This window comes from Equus przewalskii, chromosome 16 (genome assembly GCF_037783145.1).
Source record: "Equus przewalskii isolate Varuska chromosome 16, EquPr2, whole genome shotgun sequence".
Taxonomy (NCBI): domain Eukaryota; kingdom Metazoa; phylum Chordata; class Mammalia; order Perissodactyla; family Equidae; genus Equus; species Equus przewalskii.
The window spans coordinates 44,915,933-44,939,807 of record NC_091846.1 but is presented as its reverse complement, the minus strand read 5'-3'; the positions used below and the strand labels follow the sequence as shown (position 1 = coordinate 44,939,807).

At 33.5% G+C, this 23,875-nt stretch overlaps 1 long non-coding RNA gene across 5 annotated transcripts in view; it reads right to left on the bottom strand.

Annotated features, from left to right (window-relative positions):
• Positions 1–22,446, bottom strand: part of LOC139076476 (uncharacterized) — a 116,455-nt gene extending 94,009 nt beyond the window's left edge. For all 5 annotated transcript variants that reach the window (XR_011528122.1, XR_011528121.1, XR_011528124.1 and 2 more), the window contains exons 1-2: positions 22,224–22,446; positions 12,660–12,764 (exon numbers count right to left, since the gene is read on the bottom strand). This is a non-coding gene — a long non-coding RNA (uncharacterized lncRNA). The remainder of the gene's footprint in view (positions 1–12,659; positions 12,765–22,223) is intronic.
• Positions 22,447–23,875: the final 1,429 nt, after the last annotated feature.

Genomic DNA, 23,875 nt, shown 5'->3' with positions numbered 1-23,875 from the left:
TTGCCCATGGTCATAAAGTTATAAAGTGCTAAGGTAGGAATCCAATAAATTTTTCCGAGACATAAATCCTGTGACAGACAGGTCTTACTGTGTTTGCACTGTAGAGGAAAACTTTGGACAAGCGTTGAAGGATATAACATAAGCAGTTATATAATTCTTAATAAATCACTTATCCATTCAGCTTTTGGGGTTTCTTCGTTGTAATATGAGTACATTGAATGAAATGGCTCCTTCTAATTATTATAAGTCTAATGAAAACTCTATGTTCTCTAATAAGATATTAATAAATCTATCATTTTAGAAAAACAAAAGAAACAACTAATAGTCAAAAAATTCAGATGGCATTTAGTAGTTTTTTGACAAATATACAAAATAATAAATGAAATAGTTGTTACTAGATTTAAGAAAATATTTTACTTTAGTTTAGGCAAGTAAATATAAAGAGCTCTGCGAAATACATGATTTATTTTGAAAAATATAAATTTTAAATTTGGTTCAAAAGAGATTAAAAAACTGAGTAAATTCATAACTCAAAAAGAAATGGATAAGTTTTAAAGTAGTTAACTCCAAAAGTGAACTAGAACCAGTTTTGTAGAAACTTTAAAGAATAGAACATTATACTATTAGAAAATTTTAAGAGTACAGAGAGTAAAGGAAGAAAGAATTATCTACTTTTTACAAACACAGCGTTACTCTTGACATCCACAGCTAGCAATTGCAACAGAAAATAGGCCCATCTCAATTATAAATATATAAGCAAGAATCTTTCTAAAAGGCTTGTGTGAGTAAACTCCAAAGAATGTTAACATGAATAAATGAGATTTTTACCAGGAACAGAAATGTAGTTCAAAATTATAAAATCTACTAACATACAATTCAGCATGTCAATATGACAAAGGAAAAAAATAATTTCTATAGATGCTAAGATAATTGACAAAATTTAAAATCAAAATGTGATTATACAGTGAATCTTAAAAGTAGACTAGATAGTTGCCTCTATACCATAAAAAATTATCTCATAGCAACAGTCATTGAAATCTTCCATCTGAAGTCAAGACCATGACAAAGAGGCCCACTGTAATCACTGTCATTTAAAATTATTTTGGAAGTATGAATGAATGCAATTAGTACACAAAGAGTAATGAGATATATAAAAATTTTAAAGGGGCAGGCAATATTCTTTTGATAATGATATTTTATACTTCTAACTAAAGATAGCCATCTGAAAATATGGAAACAGAAAGGGAAGTACATAAGGTGGCTAGTTAAAAAGCAGTCATATATAAACCAAAAATCAGTTAAAAAGTGAAAATGAAGAAGAGTTTCTACTCACAGGAGCAAAGACATATGTATACCTTCTCAAAAAAAAAAAAAAAACAAGAAGAAATTTGTAAGTACTATTTAAAGAAAACTTAAAAATGCTACTGAGGGACTTCAATCCAGATGAATTTAATAAAAGAAAAGCCATATCTTATTTGTGGAAATACATACTCAATATTGTGATGCTATCAATATCTCTAATACAATATTAGTTATAAATCTAATAGCATCTCTTGAAATATAAACAATCAATTCAAAACGTATGTGTAAAAACAGAGAAGAATTTGCAAAATTTTGACATACAACTAATTCTCTAGCTATTAAAATATATATTAAAGCTACATCAACTAGAATAGTTTGGAGTTATCTAACATTGATTGACAGTTTCTTGCCTTTTCAATATATAATGTACATAACCACCACATTTGTTTTTTTCTTCAAACTAGGGTGTCTGCAAGCTGATATCTTTTGTATATGTTCAAAAAGATCTGTTCCCTGGATGTATTAGAGAGACTATCATTGGGTTCCATTTTACAGATGTCATACAGATTGTCTGCCTTCTGTTGTCCCCTTCATCAGGGAGTCTAATTTAACTTAAGTGGGTTACATTTTTTGGTTAAAATCACTTTCCAATTATTCTTCCTAGGGGTAACACTCTCATCACCATGATTACTTTTCAGTTGTTTCAGAAACTCTTTAATCACCAAAAGAGTATATTTTACCATGAAATCTTTATGTATTACTGAACTCAGCCACTATATTGCTTTACAGCCTTAATAAATGGGGTTTTTTAATATGGAGAAGTAAAAAAGACAGGCATCTCAAACAAGCACAATGTTGCCTAGAACGTTATTCACAACCTCTGTTATATTAAGACTATCAGCAACTCCAATGACTAGACTGGGAAAGTAGCAGCGCTTCTTTTAGAAGCCAGTGTCCTTTGGTTAAGTCTTTAGTTCTCCATCATCAGAGACTCAGCTACTTTCTCTTCCTTTGTCTGTCTCCATATGTCTTGGTTTCTGTTCCTATTATACCAGCTGGTTAACTCTCTTTTTTCTCCAGGGTAACTCCATTTGAGAGATGATGGTCCCATTAATCTCCACAATCCCTGTTGGACAGAACCTTTTTACAAAACACTTCTAACTGTAGATTGAATCCTTTGGGTCAGGTTCTAAGAAAATGGAAAGTATTTGTGAGAAAGACTGGAATCTGGCAGGCTTGCTTCAAGAAAGCATGAGAACTTCTATCTCATGGAACAATGTTGGTTATATCAGTTGTTGGACTGACACTCACGGAAATCAACATCTTGCAGTAATTTTTATTAATTTTCATACTTTCATTCTTACTAAATTCATTCCTCAACACTACCAGGGGGCCGGCCCGGTGGTTAAGTTTGCACATTCTGCTTCAGCGGCCCAGGGTTCGCCAGTTCGGATCCGGGGTGTGGACCCATGCACCACTTGTCAAGCCATGCTGGGGTAAGCATCTCACATATAAAGCAGAGGAAGATGAGCACGGATGTTAGCTCAGGGACAGTCTTCCTCAGCAAAAAGAGGAGGATTGGCAACAGATGTTAGCTCAGGGCTAATCTTCCTCCAAAAAAAAAGAAAAAAAGAATACCATATTTTATTCTGAGAATTCTTGGCTACCAACCTGACATAATGCATAAAAGATTAAAAGTTTTATGAGTCAAAGATTCTTCTTTGGCGTCTTTAAATGAAGTTAATTTTATTTTCCTAGATTAAGAAACTTTCCTATCCATAAATGGGTTAGTTCTATAAGGATAAACAAGCAGTACTTTAATTTTTATCACATTAATGTGATAATTTTCTATAGTCAAAAAGATACAATGAAATTTTATCTAATACTATAAAGTATAGGTATTTTATACACTTAGGGAAAAATTTGATAGCATATTTCAACATGTAAAATGTGCTCATCCATTAGATTAGCAATTCCAAATCTACAACAGCTTTTGACAAAAATACCTGCGTATACACACATATATACACATAAAAATACGTCTGACTCGTTGTGTAAAATAGCAGAGTAGGAAGCAAATTAAATATCTGTAAGTGGAAATGGGTAATTGTTGTGATCCTACTGGGGAAATTATGTGGGTGTTAAACTAAATAAGGTAGATTTGTAAGTATTGATATAAAAATATCTCCAATACAGAGATCTCCACATACACTAACATGTATGAAGATAACGGTCTCTTCTACACCATGCTGTTAAAATGATTGCTTTTGAGGCATGAAGTGTTAAAGTGTGAGGAGTGTGCTGAGAAATCTCTTTCTTATTTTACAAACTTACGAATTATTAGATTTATTTTAATGAGACAGTATTTACCAATTGTACATCTAGATTTTTAAGGTTTTTATTAAAGTATAACGTACCTACAGAAAAGTGCACAAACTGTAAGTTTTCAGTTTGTTGAGTTTGCACAAACCATGAGTTTGCTCCTGTATCCAGTACCTGGATCCAGAAATGGAAGATTACTAGCACCCCAGAAGTCTCTCTCATGCCCCCTCCCAGACAATATCTCTCAAATGTTAACCACTATCCTGAATTTTAATACCATAGGTTAGTCTTGCCTGATTTTGAACTTCTGTAAATGGGAGGTTTCAGTATATATGCTTGATTTGGCTCTTTGTGATGTTGTCTATTTGATTTTTTAGCAAAAATTTATTTAATCTCCATGTTGTGTAGTATTCAATTGTGTGAAAATATTACATTTTATCCATCCAACTGCTAAAGGACATTTGGATTGTTTCCAGTTTCTGGCTAGTACAAAGAGAGCTGCTGTGAACATTCTGTACGTTTCTCTTACTGAACATATGCACGCATTTCTGTTGGCTCTATCCCTAAGAGTGAAATTGCTGGGTTATAAGGTAAGCAGCTGCTCAGCTTTTACACCTCCTTGCAAGCAGTTTTCAAAGTGGTTTTTTAACCACCTATTGGCAATGTATGGGAGTTATATTTGGTACACAGTCTATGAATACTTGGTATAGTTTCAGTCTTTTTCAATTTAGCTATTCTAGTATTGTGTAGTGATATTTCATTTTGTGTTCAATTTTCATTTCCCCTATGACAAAAAATCAAGTACATTTTTATTCTTTTAATAACCATTTAGATAAACTCTTCTTAAAGTATGTATTCAAGCCCTTTGCCCACTTTCTATTGTGATGCCTCTCTTTCTCTTTTTCTCCAGTATATTGAGAAATAAATATATGCCTCACTAATAAAAATTATATATACTTAAGATTCACGATGTGATAGTTTGATATACACATGCGTTGTGAAATAAATACCACAATCAAGTTAATTAACACATCCACCACCTCACATTGTTACCTTGTGTGTGTGTGGTGAGTACACCTAAGATCTACTCCACTCTACTTAAATTTCAAGTATACAATACATTATCAGGAACCATAATCACCAAGAAGTACATTAGATTCCCAGAACTTATTCATCGTATAATTGAAAGTTTGTACCCTTGGACCAAATCTCTCTATTTCCTCTACCCCCCACCCCCCCAGCCGCTGGTAACCACCATTGTACTCTCTGGTTCTATGAGTTTGATGTTTTTAGATTCCACATATAAAAGAGATCATATAGTATTTGTCATCCTCTGTCTGGCTTACTTCATCAGCTTCATGTCCTCCAGATTCATCCACGTTGTTGCAAATTTCAGGATTCCGTTCACTTTTTTCTTTGGTTGAATAATATTCAGCCAATATATATGGATATTATTATATATATAGAATTATATATTTATAGTGGAATATACATATATAAATATATAGTGTACAATCATTCCTTTTCCCTACATCTTTGCCAGTATTTGCTATCTCTTGTCTTTGATAATAACCATCCTAACAGGTGTGAGGTGATATCTCATTTGGTTTGGATTTGCATTTCCCTGATTAGTGATACTGAGCACTTTTTCATATAAGTGTTGGCCATTTGTATGTCTTCTTTGGCAAAGTGTTTATTTCATTCCTTTGCTCATTTTTAAATTGGGTTATTTTTTTTTTTTTTTGCTATTGAGTTGTATGTGTTTGTTATATATTTTAGATATCAACCCTGTATCAGATATATGGTTTGCAAATATTTTCTCCCATTCCACAGATTGCCTTTTCATTTTGTTGATGGTTTCTTTTGCTGTGCAGAAGCTTTTTAGTTTGATGTAGTCCCACTTGTTTACTTTTGCTTTATGTTGCCTAAGTTTTTCTGGTTATAGACAAAAAATCATTGCCAAAGCCAATGTCAAAGGGATTCTTCTCTATGTTTTCTTCTAGGAGTTTTACTGTTTCAGGTCTTATGTTTGAATCTTTCGTCCATTATGAGTGATATTTGTATGGTGTAAGATAAAAGTCCAATTTCATTCTTTTCCTTTGGATGTACAGTTTTCCTGGTACCACTTATGGAAGAGACTATCCTTTCCCTACTGTGTTTTCTTGACACTCTTGTTGTACATTAGTTGGCGACATATATGTGGGTTTATTTTGGGACTCTCTATTCTGCTCTGTTGGTCCATGTGTCTGTTTTTATGCCAGTACCATACTGTTTGGATTACTATAGCTTGGTACTATAGTTCGAAATCAAGAAGAATGATGCCTTCGGATTTGTTTTTTTCTCAGAATTACTTTCACTATTTTGGGTCTTTTGTGGTTCTATACAAATTTTGAAGTTGTTTCTTCTATTTTAGTGAAAAAAATCCATTAGCATTTTGATTAGGATTTCACTGAATCTGTAGTTTGTTTTGGGTAGTATAGACTTTTAACAATACTAAATCTCCTAATCTGTGAACCCAGGTATCTGTGCACTCATTTGTGTCCTTCAGTTTCTTTCGTCAATGTCTTACAGTTTTTAATTTAAAGATCTTTTACGTCCTTGGTTAAATTTATTCCTATTTTATTCTTTTGATGCTATAATAAATGGGATTGTTTTCTTAATTTCTTTTTCTGATAGTTTTTTGTTAATGTACAGAAATGCAACAGATTTTTGTACATTGATTTTATATCTTGCAACTTCATTGAATTTATTATGCCTCTTTTTTCTTTTTGATTTGTATGATTAATTTATATATCTGACATAAGTGTTTTGTCAGATATGTATAATACAGATATTTCTCTCTCTCTGAAGCTTGCTTTTTTATTATGCTAACTGTGTCTTTGATGAACAAAAGTTCTTAATACTAGTGAAGTTAATTTTGTCAACTTTTTGTTTCTTTATGATTAGCACTTTTTGCATATTATTTAAGAAATCATTTTTTAAACCCAAGGACATGGAGATAATACTATTTTTTAAATTGCTTTACCGTATTACCTTTTCTGTTCAAATCTACAAACCACACAGAATTGATTTTTATGTGTGATGTGAGGTCAAGATTTATCTTTTTTTCAGTATGGACGTCTAATCAACAGAGTTCCATTTATTGAACAGTCCATTATTTCTCATAATACTACATTTTCACATCTGAGTTAAGTCAAGTAACCATAAATGTGTGGAACTATTTCCACACTGTTTATTCTTTTATACTGGTCCTTTTCTTTATCCTGGTAGAGAACCAAACTGTCTTAATTTCTGTAGCTTTAAAATAGGTCCTCGTGTCTGGTAGTGCAATCTTATGTTTAATGTCGGAAATTTCTTGATCATGCACTGAGTATCCTGAACATTATGGAAAGTATCTTTACATATTCAGTGAAACTTGGGAGAATAATGAGGCACTGGGATGGATGCTTTTAACTTTCAATATTATGTTTTAGAGTAAGAGGACTTGTGTAAGTGGCTGAGTGTGTTCCCCAAATTACCTGACTTCTCACAGGCTTATTTTCTGCAGGGCAAAGATAGTTGGAAAAATATAGTCATGATACAGTTGCCTAAATAATATGCAATTTTCCTTTCCCATTTTCTTCATTAAAAATAAAACCTCAGAAATTTAACCAGCCAAATAATTATATTTCCCAACTTTCCTTAAAGACAGAACTGGTTCTTCGATATATTTCTAGAAAATTTTTTGCCTCCTTCTGATCTTGCATGCTTTCCTTTTTCTTCTGGCTTAAAATACTGTTATGATGTTTGGAATACTGGACAGTCATATTTTTACAATGGCTTAAGCTACACTTTGAGGAAACAAACATGAGAATAAATATCACAGGCTAAGAGAAATGAAGCAGAAAGATGGAAGTATGAACTTGTTTGACAGAATTCAGTTAATTAGGCACTTTGGACCCAACCTCTGGACTTCTTGTCACGTAAGGAACAGCTAATACTATTTGTTGGTCCAACATGGTCTCATGTTACATTTCATGCAGCCAAATGTAGTCATAATAGGGAAAACTATCTATTTTTCACTGCCAGCTTCCTACTCCCACCCATAAGAATTATCTCATAAAGCGTACTCATTGAGAAATACACAGTTACTTTAGAAGCACTAAATTGGCATCCCAGTGTATTAGTGGTACACTTCTATTTGAAGTGACTCATATTATTTTGCTACTTCTAGCAATTAAAATACCCAGGTTTTAAAGAATAATTTTATACATGAGGAAGGATTCAAGGTTATCTATAAAATATGATCGCTCTCATAGACTTAGATTCCTCTACATTTTTGTGAGTAGTACATTAAAGAGTGGGTTTAGAGTTAGCAATAATTTATTCATGTAAAGCTTATAACTCTGGCACACCAATGGATATTTACTTCTGAAAAAAGAAACAGACAAAAAATATAGCGAATAAGAAAGCATTGGTAATAGCAAACACAGTTAAAATCACCATCTTAGTTGAATTTTTAATTTAAAATAAAATTTAACTGTAGATAGAAACCAATATTGAAATAAACTACAAAGAACCAGTAGTTCCATCAGTTTTAAACATGTACAATGACTCTCCAAATTGTTAATTTACAGCAGGCTATGCTCCTTTTAATAACTTACTGTTTCATAAAATACAGGTTTTCTTTTTAAGTTTGAGAAAGATATGGAAAAAACTGCTTATATTTTCTGTTGTTAATTTTGGAACGTCTCCCACCTCTCACTTAGTGACACTGGTTTTCTTCCATCTGTTAGAGAACTAAATAAAATATGAGCTGTTGTCCATTATGCTTTGTAGAAATGGCAAATGCAAATACTTAGCCCACTCTTCTTGGCTTTAAATATTGTTTCTTTTTGTTTTTTAGCTCATGTGTTTATTTTAAACAAATTTCAACATTTAAATTAAGCATTGTATTTTAAATTTTAAAAGGTATTAAGGTAATTAAGTTATTAATTAATAATATAACTAAACAATATTTAATTTCAGATATTCTCCATGATCTCTATAGATTTGATATTATAGCAAGCCAGAAATAAATTCCATGGAAGACAAACCTTAAATTAATACTGATTCACTAGTATTCAATATTTTAAGATTAGTAAAAGAAACTCATAAATAAATGCTTTGGAAAATCCAAATACTATATAGAAAAAATAATCTACAGATAAATACATTAAAAAGATAATTGAGATGGTGACAGGTACCATGAAGAAAACAAAGTAAAATCATGCGATAGAAAATAGCTAGAAGGGGGTATTGTTTTTTTCAGTAATTTCATTGAGTTCATAATGGTTTATAACATTGTATAATTTCAGGTGCACATTATTATTTATCAATTTCTGAATACACTTCATTGTGCTCACACCCAGTAATCTAATTTTTATCCACCACCACACATATGTGCCCCTTTGTCCCTTTCGTCAACCCCGCAACCCCCTTCATCTCTGGTAACAACTAGTCTGTTCTCTTTATCCATATATTTATTATCTTCCACATGAATTAAATCATACAGTATTTATCTTTTTTGTCTGGCTTACTTTGCTTAATGTCACACCCTCAAGGTCCTTCCATGTTGTTCCAAATGGGATGATTTTGTCTTTTTATGGCTGAGTAGTATTCCATTGTGTATGTATGTGTATACACACACACACACACACACACACACACACACCCCACATCTTCTTTATCCATTCATTTGTAGAAGGGTTGCTTCCACATCTTGGCTATTGTAAACAATGCTGCAATGAACCTAGGCGTGCATAAGTCTCTTTGGGTCATTGATTTCAAGTTCTTTGGATAAATACCCAGTAGTGGGATGGCTGGATCATATGGTATTTCTATTTTTAATTTTTTGAGAAATCTCCATACTGTTTTCCATAGTGGCTGCACCAGTTTGCACTCCCACCAGCAGTGAATGAGCATTCACTTTCTCCACATTCTCTCCAACATTTCGTTTTTTGTCTTGGTGATCACAGCCATTCTGACCAGTATAAGGCGATATTTCATTGTTGTTTTGATTTGCATTTCCCTAATAGCTAGTGTTGTTGAACGTTGTTTCATGTGTCTGTTGGTCATCTGTATATCTTCTTTGGAAAAACGTCGGTTCATATCCTCTGCCGTTTTTTCGACCAGGTTCTTTGTTTTATTTTTTGTTGAGTTGTATCAGTTCTTTATATATTTTGAAGATCAACTCCTTGTCGGATAAATGATTTGCAAATAGCTTATCCCAGTTGTTGGGCTGTATTTTCATTTCGTTCATGATTTCCCTTGCTTTGCAGAAGTTTTTAGTCTGATGTAAATCCATTTGCTAACTTTTTCTTTTGTTTCCCTTGCCTGAGTAGACATGGTATTTGAAAAGATGTTATGTCAAAGAGTGTACTGCCTATATTTTCTTCTAGGAGTTTTATGGTTTCAGGTCTTACATTCAAATCTTTAATGCATTTCAAGTTAAATTTTGCGTATGATGCAAGATAATGGTCTACTTTCATTCTTTTGCATGTGGCTGTCCAGTTTTCCCAACACCATTCATTGAAGAGATTTTCCTTTCTCTGTTGTATATTCTCAGCTCCTTTGTTGAAGATTGACTGTCCATAGATGTGTGGTTTTATTTTTGGGCTTTCAATTCTGTTCATTGATCTGTTTGTCTGTTTTTGTGTGGAAGGGGCTGTTTTTAATGGTGTGCAGAGGAAATGTCTGAATTGTAATTGAGCTAATATCCTACATTAGCATAGATGTACAGCTCCTATAACAAATTCCTAACTGAATGATAATAATTTAAATCACTTTTTTCTGTATCATGTAACAGTCCTCAGATTAGCAGTCCATGTTGTTGAGGTCAATTCTTCTTTTATCTTTTGGCTCTTCTCCATCCTCCCACCCCCAGGACGTTGTCTTCATCCTCACATCGATAAGCATTCAATATGATATCTAAGAGTTTCACTTTTCAGGCAGAGAGCAAGAGAAAAAATGAAGGAGACACATGCCATTTCATTTCAAGAACATCACCTAGAAGTTATTCAAACCAGGTCTACTTATACCCTTTGGGCCAACCCAAAGTCACATAGCTACATCTAGTGCAAATGAAGCTGAGTAAGGATGTCTTCATTTTAGCCAGATATAATATTTGAGTTCCATTACTAAAGAGAAGACTGGACTTTGGGTGACAGACAGACTTTTACCTAAAATGAAGAGAAGGATCAAACACTGCTAAAATTTTGGGAGACAGTTTACAGGCCATTATTTCTTCAAATGTTTTCTCATTCTGCACCAATAACTTTGGCTGCTTTTTCTGGAATAATGAAATGACTATTAGACCTTCTGATATTGTCCCATGCGTGCCTGAGCTCTGTTTATTTTTGTTCAATTTCTTTCCTTCTATTATTAAGATTGGAAAATTTCTAATGATCTCTTTTGAAGTTCACAGAGTCTTTCCTATTTCATTCCCAAGTCTAGTATTGAGCCCATGCAGTGAAACCTTTATCTGATTTTTGTATTTTTCAGTTCTAACATTTCCATTTGGCACCTGATTATACAATATAGTTTCTATTTCTCTGCTGAAAATTTCTATCTTTCTATTAATTTTGAGAGTGATCAACTTTCGCTTGTGGAACATGGTGATAAACTGCTGTGACTCTGCCTGATAATTTCAACATCTGAGTCATCTTGGGATTGGCGTTTTTATTATTTTTTCTCTCTAATGTTGGCCAGATTCTCCCAGTTCTTTCAATGTCAAGTGATTTTGGATTGTGTCCTGAACACTTTGAATATTATGTTGTAAAACTCTGAGTCCTGTTAAAATTCTTTGAAGATTTACTGTACATTTTCTTTTTTCCTGTTTGTTTTAGCAGGCAATTGGCCTGCTTAGGTTCAGATCAAAAGTTTTGATTTGCCTTCTGTAGGCAGTTCTTCTAAAGTCAGTTCCGGTTTCAAAGTCTGTACTCTGCTGTTTGAGTTTCCTTGTGCCTGTTCACCCAGGGTTTTGTCTAGGACTTAGGTCTTGGTGTAAACAATAATTCTGTTCTCAAAGCTTTAATCATGCTTGTTGGTGTCTGTTCCATTAGTGCTCAGATTGGAATGAGGCTGGGTGTTTGTCAATTCAAGTGCAGTATTTGGGTATCCCTTCTCCATCTCTCACATCCCCAATTTCCCAGCCACTCTGTGGTTCCCTGGGGTCCCTTTCCCAGTCTTCTGACTTGTAAGCCTGAGTTTTTCTCATGGGTTAACCTTTTGAGATGGTGAGCAATTTTGCAATACTGTGGCTATTCTCAAGCAAAGCTGAGACAGAAAAGAGAGACAAAATAATGGTGATCTCCCCCATACTCTTTGGATGTTTGAGGTCCTTCTCAATTCTTCCAGACGGAGGGATGGTTTTCGCCTGAGGTTTGAGATACCTTGCCATGGGAGCAGAGCAGCTTCATGACTGGGGCTTCCTCCAGGCAGAGGTGAAATATAAAAGAAAAAACAGGAGATCCTTTTCCCAATCCACTTTCCAGCTAACAGATGTCCTTGTGTCCTGTCTTCTGCCTTGAAAACCAGAACTTTCCTCCTAATTTTTATTGTCCACCTCTACTTGCACTCTGAAGTAAAAGCCAGGAGATAAAGGAGGTAGAGAAAAAACTAGAAAAGTCATGGCCTTTCTTTTCTTCCTCAAGATTGACTTCCTTCCCAATTCATCTGCTATTATGTACTGTCCAGAGTAAATATGGTCATTCTTTGTATTCTGTCCAGAGTTTTCATTGCAATCATGGAGAAAGGGTCTGTAATGAGCTTATTCCATCTTCATCATCATTGTAACTCTTTTACTAATTCTTAATATTTAATTATTAATGATTTATTCATCATGCTATGTTGTGGTCTACATTTTTGTCATATAGTTTGCCAAGTATATTTCCTGGTTTCAGTGAGGAAAGGGGAATTTGAAATATTTGGAAAACAGAGAAGAAATTTATGGGAAAATCTAATATAGAATTCACATACTTTAGACTTGATATACATTTAACATACTTTATACTCACTTTGCAGGGACAATGTGCAGAACACGCAATCAATTACTAATCATTTCACTGCTGAGTTGACGTGGATAATATGATTCTCCAATTCTGATTCTCAAAGTTTGTTTCCTAGAATTAAAAACAACTCTGTAACTTCATAGAAGAAACATACAGTGATAAAAGGACATTAAGTGGTTCTGCCATTTAATAAAATATTTACCCAACCTGACCCTTTATGCACTTACTTCATATTCATGTAAACTCCTAATATTTCTTTGAAATATCTTTATAATTTTTAGTACAAAAATACATAGCACCACATAAATTAGACACTAGAAAAGTAGAATGAAGCAAGGTATACCACATAAAAGATTTTTAATAGTAAATTAAAGTTCTCTTGAAAATTTTTTCTTGTGCATTTTAGCATTTTGAAGGATGCTTTCTAAATTAACCTTTCTTTATTCCATCTCCACTTGGTAACTATGTATGAAATATTTTGATACAATGAGGAGGAACATTGTCTAAACAATTACTTTTTCCTGTTAGTAAACTTTGTATGACTCTATTACTCATAATCTAAATTTGGACAAAGCAATGGATATAGCAGACATTCAAAGCTATTCTGGATGGATATAACCCAATCTATATAGCAGTATATTTCCTGGAATTGTTTTTGAGAAAAATCATGCACTTTTCCATCAACAGGAGTTCTCATGTACAATGTTAACCTCAGAACGTACAGGTCAGGCATTCCTATCCTCTCATGTCATTAATATTGGTAAAAATCAGAGATGGAATTATGTTCAATAAACTTCTAGTGAAAAAACCAGACATGTTTAAGGAATCGTCTAAATTTATAACATTAATTATTATGATGATTATTAAACAAAGGAATTTAATTTAATAAATTTTCTTAAATGCCAACTCTGTAAAGACCTGCACAGAGACTACAAAGATGAGAGATATATAGGAATATCAAAATTAGAGTCCTTGTGCTCAGGAGAGTTATAATTTTATAGGAGTATATTAAAAAATTGAGAATAATTTTCATTACCAGTTGCTATTTTTAAGAAAATTAATATTTATTGAGAACTTATTATACGTCTGATTCTATTTTCTGCATTTTATAGTTTTTGTGTTATTTTATAGGAAGTAAGTTTGTATTTTCCCCACAGTACAAACAAAGGTACAGACTCAAAAAGGTTTAGAAATTTTCCAAAATAGATTCAGGATTCAAATTCCTCTTTGAAGCCCATGAAACACTATGAAGCCTCAGACAATATTTTGGGGATTCTTGCCATTATTGTTGCAAACAAAATGCCACAAGAGTTGAAAAAAAGAAAGAAACCTAATTTGATCACAAGTAGTTCACGAAAGTGGCAGTACATTCTTTAGAATGTGGAAGAGGGCATTCTATTTAGAAAGTTGAGAATAATCTAGAACCTGGAAGTTGAAAAGCTAAAGATTTGTTCAAGGAACTGCAAGTGCTGGAGTTATGGGGTTTCCACAGGGGAGCAGTGATGGAGTAATGTTGTAGTGATCAAGTGCTGTAGAAGTAGAACAAGATAAATTGAGGCTGAGGAGTTTGCTTGTCATTCACTAGGTAGGTGATATCCACTATAGCTCATTGAGAGGAAGAATGAAGTCATAGTTTATCAAGATAAGTCATAATTTCTTAGGTAGGCTATAACACGGAAAAGAAAGAGACTGGAGGGAACAAATCAGTGTAGAACACTATTGTAAGAGTTTAGGCAAGAGGATATTAACCAGCAGACAAACGTGAGGAATGTTAGGGGAGATAGAATCTATGGGATTTTAAAAGTTGCTAAGTATATTTTATAGATGGGAGAGAGGCATTAATTAACTAAGAAAGTTTGAACTGTTATAGTTGAGAGAGCAGAGGTAACTCTGAGGGAAAAAGAGAAAAGATAAATGGTTTTGTACATTTAGTTTAGGGTGAGGATGGTGGACCCATGTGCATTGGATTAAGATAGTGGAGATTCTCTTGGATTCGGGCTGAAGATCTGGGCAGGGCTGAGGCACCTCAATTTGGGAGGTATCTGCAGACGAATTATCATGGAAACCCTCAAAATGGATGGAATAACCCAAGAATCAAGTGCATAGGAAAAAGAAATTTCTTCAAGCACCATAAATTTAGGATTACAGAAAAAAAATTCGACAAGACAATAAAAAGCTGTACTTCATGCATATGAATACATATCAGCAGGATTCAAAAGCAGAAAAATAATTTTAGCTCCCTCTTTTTTTTTTCCTGCTTTTTCTCCCCAAATTCCCCCAGTATTTAGTTGTGTATTTTTTCAGTTGCGGTCCTTCAAATTATGGCATATGGGACGCCGCCTCAACAGAGGCCTGATGAGCGGTGCCATGTCCCTGCTCAGGATCTGAACCCTGGGCCACGGAAGCAGAGTGCACGAACTTAACCATTTAGCCACAGGGCTGCCCCTCCTCTTTTTTTTTTTTTTTTAATCCTTAAATGCTATTACATATTATCTCACTTAATCTCAAGATTCCTCTGAAGTAGGGCTACTGTTATCCCTTTATAGGGGAGAAACCTGGAGCTCTGATGGGCTATGAAACTTCCCTCTGCTCACATAGCCAATGAGTGGCTGAGCCATGATTCACACCAAGCAGCCCGCATCTAGATTGTGTACTTTTTACTTTTATGTTATACTGTCTCTTGGTTATGGAAAATAGCTTGTTTTAATAAGAATCTTTTATTTTACGAATATGCATAGCTGAAGATTTATAGTCATCTTCTTTTGTAAGTCCTTATTTTACTCGTTATCTTGATAAGCCAAAGTGACAAGAGACAGAGAAGGATTCAAAGTCACATAGGAGAAATTTCCAGGTGGGGTGTAAGCTCTAGGGAGTAATACAACACAACTAAAATAAATATAGATATGGTGGTATTAACTCTATTTTCCAAAAGTGACTTCTTGTACAACTGATCTAATTTAAATTTTTTATACAATACACCAATCAGTGCATATGATAAATTTTTTAATAATTTGTATCTCAAACTCACAGTGCCTTCAAAGTGTGGACCCTCATAAGAAGAGGTAGTTGTTGTTCTGATAGCAAACAACCCTTTTATCCTTGGCATGATAGACTTTGTCATGCATTAAGACATTATTAAAGAGTAGATTGGGATATTTATGTACTGAGATAAATGTTGAGAAAACTGCAAAGCTCTTTGCTACACATAGAGAGAAATTCAAGTAAAAAATTTAGGGATCCAATAAGAGGATATTAGGAACTTCCTAGGAAAATGAAGGGCTACAGAGGAAAAGAGTCAAGAGACCTTGGAACTATAATCCTAGAGGAGGTACCTGGAGATTTCTCTAAGAAAATGCTGTGTACTCCACACCATAAACCCCTTGTTCCATCATACTTAGAAAGCATTTAGTAAATTTTAAATAGCTCACTTATGCTCTGATGATGGTGAAGTTTGCTGTTGGTCAGACCTAAAGAAAAGAGTGATGAGATTCTCCATATGAGTCACACACCTAAGGAAGCAGGTGTATGCTTTTATTATCAGAAGGCAGAGCAGCATGGAGGCTAAGTGTGGACTTTGGAGCCAAACAGCTTAGGTTTGAATCTTGGCTTGGGCACTCACCCTAGCAATGTGATGTAGATAAATTTTCCATGCCCCATGGGTTTTTTTGTGAGGATTAAATTAGATTATCCATACAAGGTTCTTAGAATAGTGCCTAGTGTGTGATTAGTTTTCAATAATTGTTCACTTCCCTGATAATGATATTTGAATAAATATTTAAAGAATATTTGCTTAAAGTAGTGCTCATTTGTTTATCTGCCAGTGGCATGTCATTGGATTAATTCTGTATTCCTGATGAGCTCTCTTTCAATTATTCTTACCTAGTAATTTTTATTTGGATATTCCAATATTTTCAGCATGAAAATGTATTATCTTAAAGTTTTAACCTCCTCTTTTACACATCTCTTCTAATTTTAATGTTGTCTTTTTCTCGTCACAATTCTCCCGTATTCAGGTTTGCAAAAGTTTGGCTATTTTATTGATCTTCTTCAAAGAACCAGCTTTGGGTTATATTTGCGGAACCTGTTTCCTTATTATTTTCTGTTCCATTGTTTTTTGTTTTTGTCTCTATTTTTTTAAACTGTTTTTGCTTCTTGTTATTCTAAGTTTTGAGGAACTGTAAGTGGAGTCCTTTAGGTTCAGTACAAGTTAATTTTAAATTAATACATTACATTTACATCTTATATTACAAACAATACTTTGGCTATATCATACAAGTTTTTTTTTCCCCCATAGGAAACACTGTTAATATAATGCACTTAAAATATTTAATAATTTTCATTTTTATTTCATCATTAATCAGTAATTATGTAATGATTCCTTAAAAAACAATATTGTCAATATGAGTGGATTGGGGAGTACAGAAGTGTTATCTTTTACTATTGTCTAATTTTCTTACATTGTAATCTGATGTATAGCCCATAAAATACGCTTTTAAAATTATTTTATCGAGCCTTTCTTTTGAACTCAAAGGTCAATTTTTGTGACAATTTTATGTATCTTGAATGAATGCATTCTCTTTTGCTACATTAAATATTCAATGGATATATTAGTACAACACAATTTTGTTATTGATGTTTTAATATCTCTACTTTTAGAATTTGTTTTTTTATATGTCAATTGCACATGAAAATTTGTCTTATTTTTCACTATTTATGTTCTGCATTTGTCATTTGGCCTCGTCTCACTTTCTTTTCTCTTTTATATTTCAAAATACATATTGAACTATAAATTTTAGCAAAATAAAAAAGCCCAATCCATCCAATTTTGACTTGAATCCTAATTTGTCTGATGTTACTAGTGATACAATTGCTTTCTATTTGTAAATATTTCTTGATATATGTATTTTCAAATCAATTATATTAAAATGTTGAGATGTGTGTAATTTTGCTTTCTTTTAGCTTCTCATATGTAGATTTTCATTTTATCATAGATTTTCTTTAAATCATTTTGGATAATCTATGCCTTTTAGTACAGGTGGTGACCCAATCTTGTTTGTTAGGATCACTCATAAATTTGGGCTTATTAACATGCTGTACTATTTATTCTTTATATTTTCTTTTAGGGCTTTGCATTTTCATCACTTTCTTTCTTCCCTTCATTTTTTTTTCTAGTGGTTTAGGGGATATATCCTATTTATAGACTTCATCTCATTATCTTCAATCATTTAACACACAATTATTTTTTATCAATCTATAAATAATGAGTATCTATATCTTTCTTATGAAGGAGGGAAGACCTTTTCTATTAACCTCCTGTCCAGACCTTCTACCCATATCCTTTCTCAAATGCCACATGCCTTAAGATCATCTAGAGAGTTAGTGACAGAATTATGACAATATTTGAACAGAATATTTATATGGAGTATTATCCTTGAGTATTTTTTCATCTGAAATATCTTTATTTTGTTGTTTTTGCTGTTTCACATATAAATGACGGTTTAAGTAATTAATGACACAGGTTTAAAATTACGGTTCCTTACAAACTTGTTAATGCTTTTTTAGAATCCTGAATTTTAGAAAAACAGCCTTTTTGGTCCTCCAAGCTTTTAGGATGTTCTCTCATCCATGTGATGCTGAAATGTCATGATTTGTCTAGCTGTGTGCCTTTTCCGTTAATTCTGTACAGTATTTAGTGTATCCTTCAATCTGAAGACATGTTTTCAGCTCTTAATTACTTTATTCTATTATTTCCTTGATTATTCCTACTTTGTCTTTTATCCTCTTTTGGAAGTTTTTATTTATGTTTTTAAAAAATATTGTTATTTTTAAAGTAGTTTTAGGTCCATATTAAAATTGAGCGGAAGGTAAAGAGATTTACATATAGTCCTTGCTCCCACACATGCATAGCTTCTCCCATTATCAACATCCTCCACGAGAGTGGTACATTTGTACAGTTGATGAACCCACATTGACACAAAATAACCATCAAAAGTCCATAGTTTGGTTTACCTTAGGGTTCTCTTGTAGTGTTGTACATTCTGGGTGTTTGCACAAATGTATCATAACATATATCTATAATTATAGTATCATACAGAGTATTTTCACTGCCTTAAAAATCCCCTGTGCTTCACCTACTCGTTCCTCCCCTCACTCACCCCAACCCCTGGAAACCATTGATCTTTTCAATGTCTCCATAATTTTGCCTTTTCCAGAAGGTCATATAATTGGAATCATATAGAATGTAGATTTTTCAGAATGGCTTCTTTCACTTAGTAATATACATTTAAGCTTCCTCCATGTCATTTTGTGGTTTGATAACTCATTTATTTTTAGCACTGAATCATACTCCATTGTCTGGATGTCCCACAGTTTATTAATCCATTCACCTCCTGAAGGGCATCTTGGTTGCTTCCAAGTTTTAGCAATGATAAATGAAGCTGCTATTAACATCTGTGTGCGTGTTTTTATGTGGACATAAGTTTTCATCTGCTTTGGGTAAATACCAAGGAGCATGATTGCTGGATCATATGGTAAGTGTTCTTTTGGAACTCTTATGAGGCAAATGTTACAGTAAATGGTCTATCGGGCTCTCCATCCCTTTGTCTTTCAGAATAATTCTGAGATGATCCAAAGTTCTGATAATCCATCAAGCATGGCTGCTAAGAACAAACACTCTGGGGTCAGATTATTTAGGATCAAATGCAAGTTAGTTCTCTCATTTCTTAGCTGTATGACCTGAGGGTTATTATTCGGTCTTTCAAGAAGAAAACTTCTCACCAATTAAAATAAAATAAAGTAGAACGACCAATATTATCAATTATTGTAGAGATTAAATCAGATACTGCATATAAAGTATCTAGCATAGTGTCTGTCATATAAATTTTTGACATTTGTTAACTATTATTGTTGTTAATTGATTTTCTTGAAATTTTGAGGATTGGCCAATCGCCTCTAATGTAGACATGTAGAATATCTTTTCTGGGGAGTAGGGGGTACCTAGCCAAGGCATGATCCCACCAATTTTCCCCAAGCACTAGATTCACTGCTATAGTTTGACTAGAAATATCACTATTACTAATGCTTAGAACAATCAGGGAGAAAAGGAGAGTCTGGTCCACCTGGCTGGTCCAAATGCATCTCCTGAGTTATCATTCCCAAAAGCCAGTGACACCACTGACTGACTCACCGCCTGGTTCGCCTCTACTGTTTCTACCTCTGTCGTATTTCAGCCTGCCTGGGTTTAGGGCTCAAGTATCCTCCAGTTTTGTTTCTCTCTATAGTTGTACCCATGTATTTTCTAACCTTCGTAATTCTTCAGTATTTATGGACCACTGAAAATACAGTAGTTTTTCAGAGTCAGTGTGGATTTATTCTTCTTTAAAATATGTTTTCTGTTATGTTGTGGGATTTGAGATGGAAGGAAGACTTTGACCCCCTTAAACCAATCTCAACAGATTGTTGGAAGTGTTCTGAAAATAAGTTTTTCAGTTTATGTTTGATGTACTGCCCATGCACCATAGCTAGGTTTCTAGGATCTATTCCGAGCAGGTGGCTCTAGTGGAAGAGTGCCTTTGGATATGGGGACTTCTATTATGTCTCCCAGCTCAGTCATAGGCATCAGGGTTCCAAGAGCATTCCCAGGAGGGTACACAGGAGACCAATACAGACCTTCTCACTCTTTGGTTTCAAGGAACCAAATACTCTCCCAAACCACTCTCCTATCTTCCAACCCTTGCCATTCTTTTTCATAGCTATTAACATAGCTGCTTGAAAGTTATTAACATTAGCCACAGCTTCACAGGCATTAGGCCATGTGTCTTGCAACTCTACATTCTAGCATAATATTTTCTCTTTTACGGTAAGCTTGAGAAAAAATACAAACAGCCCTCCCACATTATAAAAAAATATAAGCTATTTTCTAAATAATTAACTCCTATTTAATCTTAATAAAAAAATCAAATTCCATTTAGCTGTTAATTTTGAAGGGTAAAATAAAAGGACTAGCAAGTATTATTTAGAGGTCTTACTTTGCCAAGCACTTTAAAATATTTTACCGCTTAATCTTCAAAACAATTCTATGATGCAAGTCTACCCTCATTTTACTGAAGAAATAGTTGAAGTTCAAAGAATATAAGTAGCTTGTCAAAACATCACGAAAGGCTACATGATGGGTCAGAGATATGAAGCCTGCAGGACAACAAAGTCCATTCAGTCAATTTCACATAAGCAATTAGCAAGTGTACCCTTTAAGCAAAGTATGTCTTTTGCTTCTTTTTACGATTTACAAAAACGTCACATACTATAATATAAAAACATATCTGACTACAAAATAGACCCAAAAAGAAACGATTAGAGAATGTGGTATTTCTACATTGGAGGAGGGGCTTATTCGAAATGGATACATAAATCTTTAGCCTGGGACTCAAAAGAAAACAATCTGTTAATATTTCAACACATCATTCCCTTAATTTAGTTGCTTTTAATGATGAAGCTCTAATATAATTAATTTTTCTTTTTAAATTTAAGTATATAAAAAGATTAATAGTTTAAATATCATAACACATTGTGATTCTTCCGTTGCTCCCACTATAAAAATAAATTTTAGAATAGACGGGTTAAAAGTACAATGCCTGTAAAATTAATTTGTAGTATTAGGCAAGTTATGTTTTAGTTAAAGCACTGAGAGATGCTAATACGTGCAGAAAAGTATCATAATATTTATAGCAAACACAGTTGAGCTTTGGTACAGAGAGGGAAATGAGATTCCCAGATCAATTTCAAACTATTGTATTGTTTGAGCCATTTCAAATGTCTCCTCTGGGACTTTTTAGATTGTGGGGTTCAGGGCAACCATGTCTTTAATACACAGGGACATTTTCAGGATATAATAATTGGTAAACATGGCTTACGTGATTTATCATTAGTTAAGGAAAATATTCATTGGAAAATCAAATAATGAAAATGCCATGTTTCTCCATAACGTAATACCTACAAACTAGATAATTTGATGGCAATTACGTATGTGGATTAACACCGAATAAAGTTAATCCAGGTTATTATTTTAAAATTTGCCATAACATGAAGGGAGTCAAAACTTATTGAATGATTCTAGCCTGTGAATTAGTTGTTGGTGGATATTCCTTGAAAAGTAATTTACCTTATTTTGTTTTTAAAAATTGTATCCTTCAACAACTGAGCAGAAATAAATATGATGTCTTACAATCATGCAGTATGTGGTTGTCCATTTAGATGATAGTAATAAAGACCCGATCTGTAATAATCCAAAGGAAAGGAGAAATGTTTTAATGAGGAATATTTACCCCATAGCCCAGATGGTGAGAATGTTTATTTAAGGATTTCATTGAGCGCACCATTGTATTGGATGCTGTAAGTGATTTATACCTTGGGCTAAAGGTAAGATCTCTATTACATCTTCAACCAATTAATTACTTAATTTTTCCAAAAGCTTGAAGTAAAGTTAGAAATATGAATATATTTTTTACCGAGGAGTTTTTCTTTTTCTATAGCCTAACTTAACCTTGTTAAACACGGTAAGCTTATTTAACTTACCTGAAGCCATTCTTCACTGTAGCACGCGTTCTAAAGTACTGAGTGAATTCTATTTAGTTCAAATCAACCACTAGCTTTACCTAAACTTAAGAAAGTGAAAGCATTCTCAAAAATAATATTGCCAGAGGCTAAACTGTTAACTTCCATTTCAGCTGGCAGATCCTGTATTTTATTGTTCTCAGTGTACTAACGTACAATTGTGTAACTGCTTTCCTTCTGGACCCTCTATAAAAATAGATGCCTATCTTAAAAAGCTGTCTAAGGAAGTAGGGTTTTAAGTAAACAATACAATAACTTGTCTTAAGGCTGAGCAGAGTTTTCAAATATCAGAGAAACTAGAGAAGCAGCTGGATTGAATTTTTAGTTACTACTTCTTTAAGTGAAACAAATACTACCGAAATCTTTTAAAATGTGAAATAATATAGCTTATTTGAAATTCTCATAATTATAAAGGGTTAGAATTTTGTGTATATATCTCAATTCTCCTTTTAAGTGGCTCTAACACACACTTTAAGCTAATGGATAAGGCATTTGTGAATGCATGGAATCACAAATAAGTTAGTAAACACAGAAAGCATTTTGAGCAGGATTGAAATATAATAGATACGTAGATAATGACACATTTCAACTGAGAGTTTGCAATAGTTATCTTCCAAGCAAAGTGTAAAGCTTGATTGAACAAAAGATAAAGTTAATACTATCTAATAAGAACAGACCATTATAGATCAGTGAAACTGCAAAACAGAATTATAAGACAAGGGGCAAGCCACATTATCTAAATTAACATTTTTCCAGCATGAACAAGAAGGGCCACTGTAGGAAAGCAAGAGCTAAATGGTATGGCCTGCATTTAGTCAACCTGAAGTAATTATTAATTTATGGTTGTCTGTGATTTTAATGAAAATGAAAGCTGTGAGGGAAGAATGGAGAGAGATAATGTGCCGTGAAATTGAGTTTCATTTATTTAGGGGCCACCTTTTCCTTTTTTGTTGTTGTTAAAGGAAAGAAAGTTAATGCAAGATGTCCACATTAAAATTTCACTAGGATTATGTAACCACCGAGTTAAATGGTAATCATTATATTCGAGGCAGAATGAATACAAAAGAAATTGAAGCCTGGATTTAGGGCCTATTGGCAAGGGCAGGAGGAAAAAAACCACCAATGGGCTGCAATTAATGTCAAAGTTATAATTATTGTCTTTATAAATATGTTGAATCCAAAAGCTATGTCATCAGACATTTTATTCTTATTGTCATCATGAAAATGCCCCTTTTGATGATGGCGTTGTTGGAAAGAATCTATTTCAAGAGTAAGGAGGAAGCCACGGGAGGCAAAACAAACCATCAAATGCAACCTCCTTCTTTGACCTCAAAGAAAGTGTTTCTAAATAGTCATGAGTGACAGGCTTTCTAGAAAATAATAGGCATGTATAGGGTAATAGTGTGGAAAAACAACAGTTCATGAATTGAATTTGGTAGCTTCCCTCTACAAATGTAACAACTCTGTTCCCAGAAACATCTTCAAACAAGAAGTCGAGTGATAGGTCTAAATTCCTCGCTAACTGCAACAGGAACAATAATGCTCGATGACCTTACAACTTTTTTTTCTGGAATAAAAACTCATTTTCTGATATTTTAATTTCCACTGTTAAG